Source organism: Schistocerca piceifrons, chromosome 11 (assembly GCF_021461385.2).
Source record: "Schistocerca piceifrons isolate TAMUIC-IGC-003096 chromosome 11, iqSchPice1.1, whole genome shotgun sequence".
NCBI classification, from domain to species: Eukaryota; Metazoa; Arthropoda; class Insecta; order Orthoptera; family Acrididae; genus Schistocerca; species Schistocerca piceifrons.
The window spans coordinates 126,614,622-126,628,694 of NC_060148.1; positions in this window are offsets into that span (position 1 = coordinate 126,614,622).

Sequence of the window (14,073 nt, forward strand, 5' to 3'; positions counted from 1 at the left end):
TATTTTGCCTGTTTACATATCCCTGTATTTGAATACTCATGCCTATACCAGTTTCTTTAGTGCTTGTAGTGCAGCAACGGCGTTGTGGTCAAGGGCTGGCACGGTAGCTCAGCGTGTTTGGGGAAAGGGTTAAGTGCCCTCTGTGATACAACTAGAACGGGTGTCATGGGACATCCGCCCCGAAAAAATACAATGAACAATAACGTAAAACAAACAGTAGCACCACGGTGATGGACCGCCACGTGGGAGTGTGGTGTTCAAACCCACCTTGTGCCAACTTGCTTTTTCTTTGTTCGCTATATTCAAATTTGTGTCTGTGTCGTGGTGTAACATCCGTTTGCAACAACAGGGTGTAAGAATGGGACCTACATTGACAGTTTATTCTGCGCAACTACTCTATTAGAAGCGGAAAGGAATTGGCTTTCAAATGGGAACCGCAAACGTTTGAGGACAAGGCGACAGGTCAACCGAATCCTCCATCAGAAAACACGTCTGATGTGTCATACACGGCATTAGTGACAGTACGTGTGTCATGTGGTAAGAACCTCTTATTGGCGCATCTAATTTGTACGCCTGATGAGTGAGTGAGATATACCTCCTTGCCCGGTATAGGTGTTCGTATGAATGTCATCAGTTCCAAGGAAATGCTGAAAATACAGGGTGTTACAAAAAGGTACGGCCAAACTTTCAGGAAACATTCCTCACACACAAAGAAAGAAAATATGTTATGTGGACATGTGTCCGGAAACGCTTACTTTCCATGTTAGAGCTCATTTTATTACTTCTCTTCACATTAATCATGGAATGGAAACACACAGCAACAGAACGTACCAGCGTGTCTTCAAACACTTTGTTACAGGAAATGTTCAAAATGTCCTCCGTTAGCGAGGATACGTGCATCCACCCTCCGTCGCATGGAATCCCTGATGCGCTGATGCGGCCCTGGAGAATGGCGTATTGTATCACAGCTGTACACAATACGAGCACGAAGAGTCTCTACATTTGGTACTGGGGTTGCGTAGACGAGAGCTTTCAAATGCCCCCATAAATGAAAGTCGAGAGGGTTGAGGTCAGGAGAGCGTGGAGGCCACGGAATTGGTCCGCCTCTACCAATCCATCGGTCACCGAATCTGTTGCTGAGAAGCGTACGAACACTTCGACTGAAATGTGCAGGAGCTCCATCGTGCACGAACCACATGTTGTGTCGTACTTGTAAAGGCACATGTTCTAGCAGCACAGGTAGAGTATCCCGTATGAAATCGTGATAACGTGCTCCATTGAGTGTAGGTGGAAGAAGGTGAGGCCCAATTGAGACATCACTAACAATGCCTGTCCAAACGTTCACAGAAAATCTTTGTTGATGACGTCATTGCACAATTGCGTGCGGATTCTCGTCAGCCCACACGTGTCGACTGTGAAAATTTACAATTTGATCACGTTGGAATGAAGCCTCATCCGTAAAGAGAACATTTGCACTGAAATGAGGATTGACACATTGTCGGATGAACCATTCGCAGAAGTGTACCCGTGGAGGCCAATCAGCTGCTGATAGTGCCTGCACACACTATACATGGTACGGAAACAACTGGTTCTCGCGTATCACTCTCCATACAGTGACGTGGTCAACGTTTCCTTGTACAGCAGCAACTTCTCTGGCGCTGACATTAGGGTTATCGTCAGCTGCACGAAGAATTGCCTCGTCCGTTTCAGGTGTCCTCGTCGTTCTAGGTCTTCCCCAGTCGCGAGTCATAGGCTGGAATGTTCCGTGCTCCCTAAGACGCCGATTAATTGCTTCGAACGTCTTCCCGCCGGGACACCTTTGTTCTGGAAATCTGTCTCGATACAAACGTACCGCGCCACAGCTATTGCCCCGTGCTAATCCATACATCAAATGGGCATCTGCCAACTTCGCATTTGTAAACATTGCACTGACTGCAAAACCACGTTCGTGATGAACACTAACCTGTTGATGCTACGTACTGGTGAGGTTGATGTTAGTACTGTAGAGCAATGAGTCGCATGTCAACACAAGCACCGAAGTCAACATTACCTTCCTTCAATTCGGCCAACTGGCGATGAATCGAGGAAGTACAGTACATACTGACGAAACTAAAATGAGCTCTAACATGGAAATTAAGCGTTTCCGGACACGTGTCCACATAACATCTTTTCTTTATTTGTGTGTGAGGAATGTTTCCTGAAAGTTTGGCCGTACCTTTTTCTAACACCCTGTATAACAATTTGTCACATAAGCTGCAACAAATGAACGCAACAGTTTGAGTCACTCAGTTTCTCTGTGCTCTGTCAAAACATACGTTTTAACGTCTTTTTAAGTTGCGTTCCATGTAGGAAGTTTTCACTCCTTTGTCGTAATATAATTCACGCCCGTTTATTAGTTGTTTTCATTTCTGTGAGACGTGTGTGTGGTATCTCAACTGCTTCCACTATTCATCACGTTTACTTGCGACGGTAACGTATTCTTACCTGTATGACTCATATTCTGTAATCAACGTATAGTATGACAACTGCTTACCGTGGCTATTCAGGTCAATCACTTATCCGTTCACTATTCGTATTTTTTCTTTTTGCACAGTTCAGAACACTCTCTTTCTGTTTCCATGCTTGATCTGTGTTCATTTTTAGACGGGTTATCCACCGAGCCACCAAATCTGATGGGGCTGCCATTGGGAGTTTCTGTTGTAAGCACCCTCGGCGGTATGAAGCGCTATATTACAGGGCAGTTTATTTACGATTCTCCTGTAACAAGACAGTCCTAGTAAACTCCTGAAGACCTGACCTTCTGCAGAGATACGTCTTATATCTACCCAACAAAGCAGAGTTTTATTCGCTACGTTTTCAGCCACATCAGAAAATGTGGAACGTAGGAGACCTATATGGAATGTAATACCTAAATTACTTAACGTAACAAATGAGCCCCCACAACTGTAGCTTAAGGGAAAACGTCAGAAGTAATAAAACTGTTTCTCGACACGGAAAAATTCATTTCAAAAATGATTTGCTAAACCTGGGCCGCGTACGGCTACAATCTTCAACACGTGCAGTTTTGAAACAAAAGTAATTACATTTACAAGAATAATTGTGTATTAGGAAGTCGAGTGATGTGTTAGAAAGGGGCAAATCACGAGACACCATAAAATTTTTTTAAGTGGTTCGGAAAGTGCCCACGGCAATAACAACAGAAACATGTGCTACTCGTGCATGACACATGCGTTTACATTCTCTTTCTTTCAGCGCAGTACGCTGCAAATACACGTATTCCAAAGAATTTCTTAATGAATTAGTTATAGCTTACATCATTGAACCAGTGTGGTTCGGCTGTTGTCACATGTATTTGATGATACTTCACGTCTCTTGATAACTTCCTAATACATGGAACGCAAAAATGTAACAGCTGTTTCCTGAATTAAGTAGAAAATAACTAAAAACAAAACACTATCCTTAATACGCATGTGACTGTTTTCTCACCCCTCGGGGCGCTAGTATCGCTCTAGCTGTCGAACGGTAAGGGGGGGGCGGCCATAAAATCTTGAGCTGTTCCTAAAATATCGATATCCTTTCCAAAATATATCGATTTTCAACGACGTGAAATTCAACGCCGACATATTTATATCGAAACGCCTATATCGAGTGTCGATATTTTGTTTTATATTCTTTTCTCCTATTGAATTTCTATTATTTATTTTATGTTATTATATTTTATTTATTATTATTTGTATGTCTATTATATTCTATTTCACAATTTTCGGTAATATTTGAAGCTTTTTTAAAAAATAATAGTAGAACATAATTTTACTTTCTCTGTGTGAATGAGTCATTTATGTCTCAGTGAATCAAATTTTTGTCGAAGTAATTAAACTTACGATCACCAGAATAATTATGACATCTTATCTACCAAATTTTAGTGTAGATATCACTGCCACAGTAACTCTGTTGTTAGTGTAATTTACACGCTATGGTGTGTGTTTCTGTCCCCACGTTTTTCTTCGCACGTAGTAAAAGTTTGAATACGACCTCCAGCAGAACAGAAGGAAGCCACAGTGTATTGTAACTAGCTTAAGATGCATTTTGCACCTTAGCATATGGCAACGACACAGTTTCCTTGTAAATGATAAAGAGTGGCACCACTTCTTCGTAAATGACACACCGTTACACTTTCGGGAAAGAAGTAGACGCTCTTGCGCTGACGCTGGTTTGCAGCAGCGACCTAGAGGCAATGACCTCACAGTTGCCCCGTGAGGCCTGGATATCGGAGGGTGTGGGTTGAGACCCCTATTATCTTCTGCAAGCCCGGCTGTTCGGAATCTAGCTGCTCGGAAACGTAAAACTCTGTATCTCATTAGGTCAAAATCATTGTTTTCAATGAAAGTACCTACTATTCGATTACGCATACCACTTTTCAAATACAAAATACAAATACATTCCACAGACTCTCACCGCAGTCTGTGCCTGCCAAAAATTACACCTTTTCGACAATACTGTGCGATTACGTCAAAATCGTTGGTGTCAAGGAATGTACGTACTACTCTATTACGCATCCAACTTATCAAATACTTTGTAAGGCACGGGCTCTTACCTCAGTCTGTGCCTGCCAAAAATTACAACGTTTCGACAGTTTAATCAACCGCACGAAACCTTGGCTGCATGGTCATCTGTGTAATAAGTTTCTGAACACTATATAGCATTTGTCACAAAGCGTGAGAACGAGTATTAAACATTCTTCGAAGAAGTATTGTAAATCTTCATTCATTTACATCAACGTCATTACAGAACAAAGTATATACAATTGTTGAGATTAGCGTTACTTCAGATAATATCCGACAAGACGTCAAAATTGGAAATAAATGCGATTCCCAGCTGTCTGTTGCTACTGGTCGGGGACGGCGGATCGCACAGCTGTTGCGGGGCGTCGCCAAGAGATGGCAGAGCGGTAGCCGGTCCATTGCTCACAGCAGTACGTGTAGTAGTAGTAGTACTAACACCTGTATGCAAGAATGACGACCTCTTTCCTAATACTTTGGTTGGCCAATAAGAGGCAGGCCGACGACAAATAAACAGCTCTTCTGTCAAAGTTCAAGCTAATTAAAACGTATTTTGAATTACATAAAAACAGATGGCTATGAAAGATGATTGTTCTTTTAATGCGTACCCTAACCCGAAACAACGTCCATATTATCGCTGGCTCTATGGGAAACAAATACGTTTTGACGATCCTCACATTGAATTCTGACTGTCTTTCTGGCCGTCTCAAAGTGTTTCTGGAATTCAGTTTAGACACTTCTCATAACACAAGGCTTATTTCTGGTATTATCACACTTCCAGCGCATTTGACATTTCTCAATCCTTTCACTAAATTTGTAGAAGCTGTCTGTTCATCTAAAAAATCTTCGACAGTGGGCCACTAAATACACCCTTCGCAAAACGATGTTTCTTTTTTCCATTTGCAGTCTACCTCCATTGACAAAGAATCTCTCTCCAGTCATTCTTCAGAGAAGAAAAATAAGCCACATCTAAAGACTGCATAAGACTAGTACCGTTCGGTGGAATGCAAATGAAATTTATGTTGTTTTCCTCACACAGCCCAGTAGTTTTCATTAAGATGTGAGAAGAGGGATTATCTCTGATAATTACTCTCCGTCGTCCTTTCTCTGAGGCAAACAGGAGGAAGTGAGTCCGAAACCAACTGTCAAACACACTCTTTGTTCTAGCCACTCACTCTAATGTGTTCATTTGCACTCCAGGAGGTGAACTGTAAATCCAGTCTGTCCATTTTGGCTTACCTTTATCAATACGATAAGGGGGAAGGAATTCTCGTGCTGCCTTCCCAAACAATATGAGACTGAGGCACGGTTTTGAGGTGTCCTCAGTTTTCTCAGGACGTCGACATGTCCGACGAAACAAGGGCTTTATTTCGCAAGTATGTGATGAAACCCAGTTTCATCAAAACTGAAAACATTTCAAAAGGAACGCTTTCAACCTCGGCTTTGTATTTCTCTAAAAAGACATTGATTCTGCTAAGGACACAGGATCAGCCCCGCACCGCTCTGTGGGACGGTTTAGGAGGGAATTGCAGGCGAGGACAGTGGGGGCTGTTGGATGGTGACGAGGTGTGCGTTCCACATTAGTAATGCGTCGAGAGCTAGTCCTAAACATTTCACTGTCAGAAACAGTGCAACACTGTCGGTTGCAGATGGAGAGTCGGAAACCCGGGCGACGGAGGCGACGGCCGCTCAGCCATGCAGCCTGCAGAGCTGTGTCGCCAGTCGCGGTGCTGCGTGGAGTGCCGGCAGTATTCAGGGTGCGCCGCGGTTCCGCGCTGTGCGAATTACGGCGCCGTCAGAGCTCTGAGAGTCTGGGACCTGACGCAGCGCCGCCTTCAAACGAAGCCTCACAGCGCACGCCTCAGGCAGCTGTGACGTCACACGCAGGGGTCATAACAAACCGAGGTCTTTGAGACTTTGGCAAGTACCACATGGTGTGTTGTGCTTCGGATCGAGTGACTGTTTACATTTTAGATTGTGCTAAATAAATTACGGCGTTTATCAGAATTCCACGGAGGTGTTGCTTGCCAAATTGCAGAGGCAATTACGGCAATGGGCCTAAAGTTTCTGTATTTTATTTTCCATATATGAGTTTCCTAGATTGAAATGGATCTGGGCTGTTCACAGACAAGATTGGATGCCCAGCAAACATTCAGTTGTAAGTATCGTTGTTTTTCTTAACTACTAAATCGTAACACATAACTTTTATTGCGAAATGTATTACGAATGAAAGCAATACACAGTCCCACCCATCTTAACGGTCATTCTCATAACATCTTTATCAATCTACTGTACGCTTCACTTAAGGTATGTGAGCTGCATTTCAACGAAGAAGGTATATTAGGTATGTACCACCCAAGAACTGGCAAGCTGTTAACAGCACCATTGGATCGTCGATGTTTGAGAAAAGGTAAGTTAAACAACGAAATGTTAGGCAGAGGTCTACATTTGTAAATTACAATGTCTTAAGTGGGAAGCTGGTTGTATAGTTGCATCTCATTTGATGTTAAACTTTTCCTTTTCAGATGCAATACCTTCAAAGTTACCGGGATGCCCTTCATATTTGTCCAATACGCCGACATCAGCCTGAGGGGACCCCGAAAGTCGCAGGGAGCGACTAGAATACAGTGCCCTTCACATCGCCATTCGAGAAAGCGTATAAACGCAGGAGAAGTTGATAGGAGCGGCTTCTTTCTGTAGTTTAGAACAACTAAAAAGTAAAATAAGTGACTGCGATAAGCATAGTGACTGGATCGTAGATCACAAATTAGACAGTGTGTGCTTATTGTTAATTACCCGCAATCCTTACCCTACAGTCGATTGCTGCTCTGTTATAAACAGTGATTTATTTCTCAGAGTTTTTATTAATGGTGTGGAATTGAAATGTGTTCGAAAGATGAAACTTCCGAAAAGTCTGCAACATACAAGAGGTGTGTCAAGCTCTTAACGAAATTTATTTATTGTGTAATAAAGATGAGATTCCTGTTGATAGTGTTCTGTTGTTCACTGAAGATAATTTGCAGAATTTAGTGGAGAAGTTGCCAGAAAGGGAAATTGAAATTTTTTTTTTAAAGTTCCAGGTTTCATTCCTGAAATGTAGAAGTTCATCTCAGTTTAGATATTATACTGACTGGTGCTGTGATCATTACTAAATACTATTAGCTGACGTGGATGTACGTTTGTCAGAAGCACTGCCATTATTTCTATGCCAAATACAAATACACTGTCCAGGCTTTGTAGTAGGCTTTTAACTAGTCCATCATTGAAAAACATGGTGATCAGTTAGTAGTCATCTATCACAGAAAGCTGGAAGTTTAGCCTCACAGGGTAAAGCACTTCTTGTGTCGACTGATGCAATAGATTTGAAATCCTAGCTTGATTACGAAGGTGAACTTTCCTGATACATAAAAGAAGTAATTCTTAACTCAGAAGCAGCTTGCTTTGAGGTGGTTAGGTTAGTGGCAGACAATAATTAAATTTATAGAAAAGCAATATCAAACTTCCACCAGAAGTAAAGATAAAGTACTGTCACCCTGCACAAACTTCTGCAGATCGCCCACTGTACTCTTTTGTGGATACAGTTCATCTCTTAAAGTGTATCTGTAAAAACATGATCTATTGCAATATGGAGATTTTCTCGCTTTAAAAACTCTTTTTCCAAATTCAATTGAAAGGCAAGATGTTAAATTGGTGCTTCGTATCTTAAATAATAAGACAGTTGTAGCTTTGCAGAGACTAGACTCGAAGAAAGGAATTCAAAACTGGAAAAGCACTGCGACATTTATAAAAATAATAAATCTTCGCTGGTGAACTGTGAATGTGAAAACATTATTTAAGGGCCAGAGGCTAATAAATGTTTTGCAGGAACCTGTAACTTCTAATTCCCATGAGATATTTGATTTTTTAAAGAGCTTTGTGTCTTGGTTAGGTTTATGGCATGGGTTGAATGATGCAGGATACTTTATAAAGAGACACACTTTGCTCTAAAACATACAACAGCTTCTTTAACTGATTTCAGTAGTAATTAGCTCTCTGACAAAAACAGGTCCTGTTTGCTCCTTGGAAGAGTAAAGACTGACAGTTTGGAAGAAAGGTTGGGTAAATACTGCCATTTACCTTGGGGAAATTACCACATTTCTCTTAGACAGGTTTTTGAAACTGAGCAAAAACTTAGGGCTTAGAGCACAATGTAAAGTAGTTCGAGATGTGCTTATTAAGATGTCGGACACTTTTGAAACAACTATTGAAATCCAGGAGTTAAAAGATTTATTAAATGTAGCAGTAGATGAGAATGATGTTTAAGGCACAGTACAGGACACTTAGCCATTATTGCCCACATACCAGGATATTGCTCACACCAAGTCCTAAAAAAACTCACTGTGAGTATTGGACTGTGAGTATTTCTCATTTCGGGTGAAGTAAAGCACGATGATCATTTGATAGTGGCATAGGATTGAAGAGGCTTGGTATACCCCAAACAAGATATAGTGGCATGTGTAACTTACATTTACTTTCCTTTCAAAAAATTGTAAAAGAAAATGAAATTTTGTTTCTCCAATTGGCAAATCAAAGGCGTGTGCTTTTGAAGATAGCATCCTGTAATAATATTCCCAGTGATATGTTTAGTGGTTTCCATGTAAAACTAGACATAGTCTTGAATCTATCCGCTGTTCCACACTGCTCTGTTGTGTAAATATCGTATTAAATAATCATACTAAGGGAAGAAATGATGCAACTACGAAGAAGAACATAAATGTTTTTAAAAGAATGAAAAATGTAATTAAGGTGTACTTTAATTTATTATTGACGTGTACAAGAGTGTTTTAGAAATCATATTACGAGGTGAAATAAAAAGTCACTCTTATATTTTTATTTAATTAGATTCCGTTTCCTCCCACCCCTCGCTTTTTGTGTTGTGTTTTTTTCCCATCTGTCTGTAACAGAATTTCTCAATTATGTTAAATAGTTTCCTTACTCATTGATGACATTGCATGAATGAATAGATTCCATAATGTTTGCAGTAATTTGTGTGTATTCGTATAAAACAAAATTTTGGTGGCTAGATTTCAGGTAGTTCGGTAATTTTCCAGCAACAGAAAATGAACATGGTATTCACCTGCTAAATTTTACAGTTAGAGTCCGCTTGTTTTCCGTTAAAAAGGTATTAAGACGCAAATTGCGATTTATGTATCGTCACTCTATGGTGCCATGCTAAAATTACAAATATGCACCTGAAAAAAGTCGAAATGTTGCGAATATGAGATTTGCAGTCATAATACGCATCAGTGAAGGAAATTATGAACATGTTTACTTTACGTTATTTGAAATGACAATTTACATTTATGCAAGACGCATTAAGTAATGGTACATTCACGTATTTGGACAGACCGTTTTGCTGGGTGTGCCAAAGTTCCGATATTTGCTTGACCCCAGCTATGACAACACGACGCCGACTGTGAGGCTTTGATTCCAGGTGGCGTTGCCTGACGACGGCGAGCTCTACGCTGCAAACTGCAAGCAGAGTGACGTCGCTCACGACAAGCGTGAAGCTGCCTACCGTACTGCCATCTTGTGGCACCGGCCTGCAACAGGGGTTAGTTGCGTGGCGCACCGTACGATGGCAGGACTAGCTGTCGCTGATTTCGTTTTCTTGCGTTTTGCAGGAACGTGTCTGAACCAGCGGAAGTTCTCGCAGTAGCATCAATTACTTACTTTGTTTTATTTACATAGCTGATATATGTGGCAGTGAAGTGTAATCGTTCGGAATGGTGTAGAAGTGTTGTGTGCCTCGTTGCAGAGGAAATTATGAAAATGAGCCACGAGTAGTAAAACTGAAATTACCAACATTAATGTTTCATGTGAACAAGTGAAATTAATGGGTGTCCAAAAGAGGGATTACAGATACTCGCCAGATTGTATTACGTTTTGTAGTATTTTATTTTGAATATCACCACACACTTACCAGTATATAAGGAGCACACACTGTCTTGTGCTACCCCATCCTAGTACACTTCATAAGATTTGGCTGCATTTTCAAACACACTCAGCAGGTTAGAAGCTCGATGACAAATACCTGTTGTATACAAAACACAAGTTCCAATCTTTTTGTGTGAAGCAGATCATTTTGCTTCACTAATTAGTCTCTGTTCTTACAAGGGAACCTCCCCGTCGCACCCCCCTCAGATTTAGTTATAAGTTGCCACAGTCGATAGGCCTTGAAAAACTGAACACAGATCAATCGAGAAAACAGGAAGAAGTCGTGTGGAACTATGAAATAATGAGCAAAATATAGAAACTGAGTAGTTGATGTGCATCATAGTTCACATCAAGAACCATCCGACCCCATGACCACTGTGGTCCCGTGGTTAGCGTAAGCAACTGTGGGACGAGAGGTCTTTCGTTCAAGTATTCCCGCAAGTGAAAATTTTAATTTTTCATTTTCAGTTTATGTGACAAACTCTTACGTGTTCATCACTTTCTTGGGAGTGATTATCACATCCACAAGAAAACCTAAATCGGGGAAGGTAGAAGAATGTTCCCAGAATGATATTTTCACTCTGCAGCGGAGTGTGCGCTGATATGAAACTTCCTGGCAGATTAAAACTGTGTACCCGACCGAGACTCGAACTCGGGACCTTCGCCTTTCGCGGGCAAGTGCTCTACGATCTGAGATCCAAAGCACGACGCACACCCAGTCTTCTTTAGAAGAATGCTTTTACTCATTCGCCAAGTGTACAAATTAGGTGGGTCGACAACATATTCCTGTCATGTGACGCACATGCCACCAGCAGTGTCGTATGGAATATATCAGACGTGTTTTGCCTGTGGAGGAGTCGGTTGACCTATGACCTTGCGATCAAATATTTTCGGTTCCCATTGGAGAGGCACATCCTTTCGTCTACTAATCGCACGGTTCTGCGGTGTGGTCGCTAAACACAGACACTAAACTTATTACAGTGAACAGAGACGTCAATGATAACGGACAGATCATAACTTTGCGAAAATAAAGAAAGTAAATTTTTTACTCAAGGAAAGACTTGAACCAATGACCTCACGTTCCGCAGTTGCTCACAGTAACCACGTGACCACAGCGCTCTAGAGTTCAGACAATCCTTGATGTTGCATATCTTTCACATGGACTACTCAGTTTGTATATTTTGCTTATTATTTCATAGTTCCACACAACTTCTTCCTGTTTTCTCGATCGATCTGTGTTCAGTTTTTCAAGGCCTATCCACTGAGCCAGCTTATAACTAAATCTGTAGGGGGTGCGATGGGGAGGTTCCCTTGTTAGTGACAAAAATTCAGTTAACTGATGGACCATGCAATTCTTTGCTTCCCTTTCTCAACTGTCAGTTATTTACAATTTTCCTTGTTATGACACCCAACCCTCTTTTTAGTTTAACATTCCGTTCACATATTAAAATGTGTCACATACGATTGGATCAGTAAAGAAGATCCAGATCAGACAAAGTACCCACACTTAGAAACTATTTCAGAACGTACACAACTAAGTACGGCCAAAATCTCTGCAATTAAAAAGCTGCATGACGTGAAAAGTCCACAGATAATCAATTTTTGTAAAAAAAACTGAATTTAAAGTCTCATTATAAAAACTACCTGTCAAATCTGTGCTAAATATTTTCAAGGAGAGGACTGTTCAAGGTTTCCTGTCATTGGGGGAACATCACGTTACTGAAGGTTTTGACAGCAGCAAAATTAATTTGGACATGGTGGAACATTTTATATATTAGCTGAACAGGTAATCTGTTTCAAGAATGCACTGCAGAAGCCACTGTCAGATATTCTGAAAAGAGTTTATCATGGCTGGATAAATGGAAACGTTGTTCTGATCGCACATTTGGATTATCCAAAGACACTCATTTGCACATACCTCATGCCACTCACGGTCATCTAGAAATGACCAAGTATTGCACTAAGGACTCGAATTTTGAATATCTTTTGCCACGAAAGTTTCAGACAGATGCTGTAGAAAAAAAATCGTAAAATATCTAACAATGGCAGTATGTCACTATTTGACATCTCTGGGACAGGTAATTGAAATCGAATCCAAGCTAAGAGTTCAGGCCCCGCTACCCTTGAAAATTCCATCTGTTCTTGGAGGAGTTGGAACAGATTTAGATTCTTTGGAAGCTGACTGTGTAGATGATGTCACCTTACCACCACCACGATCAGACATTGACAATATAACGGATTTCAGTGAGGATCGAAAAAAGCTGACACGTAAGACATGTAAAACATATTTTGAGCGAGATAAAACATTATCAGCAACAGAAAATGATGAAGGCCAATAAGGTTATTAATGTTGTCATTTCTGCTTATTGCGATGTTAAAAACATGGTCTCTGGAGAACATCTACACAGCGTCATTAGATGCTCTTCCCAGAGAAATTTACTTTTAAGATTAGCTGTTGATGCAATTAAAAAAGAAGACATCTTCCTAAGGTAATTTTGTCGTAGTCAGGTAGATCACACAGATAACAGACTTCTTCGGTCTGTAATAAAATGTAGGGTGTAATATGCTTCTCAATAATTATGTTAAAAAAATAACAATAGCCATAATAGTAATAACAGCAGAAAGGGAAAAATGTGAACCGTAAAGCAGTTTGGAATAAATTTCGTGACTGGTTAATAGACATTAACATTTTTTCTTTTCCCCTCATTTATAATTTTTTTTCTTGATCTGTTTAATTGCATTGTTAACGCTGAAACTGCATAATACTAAGCCTACATTTAACTTAAAAAGATTTCATTTAATTAATGGCATTATTCTGGTACATATTTGACAGTTCTGACGACACAGACAGATGGAGGTGTCAGATGTATGAAAACACTCTGTTTGATTTGTTGGTTAAAACTTGGTAAGATGACGATTTACTATTAAACCGATCCCGGCGACAATATCGATAAGATCTTTATGTCTCACTGAATTACATTTTTGTCCAAGTGATTAAGCTTACGATCACCAAAATAAGTCCATGCGCAAGTCGCCGAAGTGGTGTCTACCCGACGGGAGGCCCTAGTCACACGACATTTTGCTACCAGAATAATTACTTCATCTCGGCTGATAAATTTTACTAAAACTATCTCTCTCACGTGGTGTAAATTACAGGCTGTGTTGTATGTTGGTTTCACTCGTAATTTTGCGTATGATCTGAAACGCAATAGAAGGAAATCAAAGAGTACTGTAACCAGCGTAATATGGATTTTACACTACAGCATACAGGAACCACATAGTTTCTTTATGAATGATAAAGGCCGGCACTATTTCTCTGTAAATGGCGTACAGATTGATAGTAGAGATGTAAGTCTCGTGATTTTGTTAGGCTTTCACTCTTGCAGTATGATGGAAGTTTGCAGCCACAGCCTAGCAGCGATGACGTCACAGTTGCGCCATGAGGCCTGAAAATCAGAAGCTATGGGTTCCACCCCCTACAGCCTTCTGTGCGCCTGACTCGACAGTTGAATGTGACGTTGAACTGCCTGGTTATGTC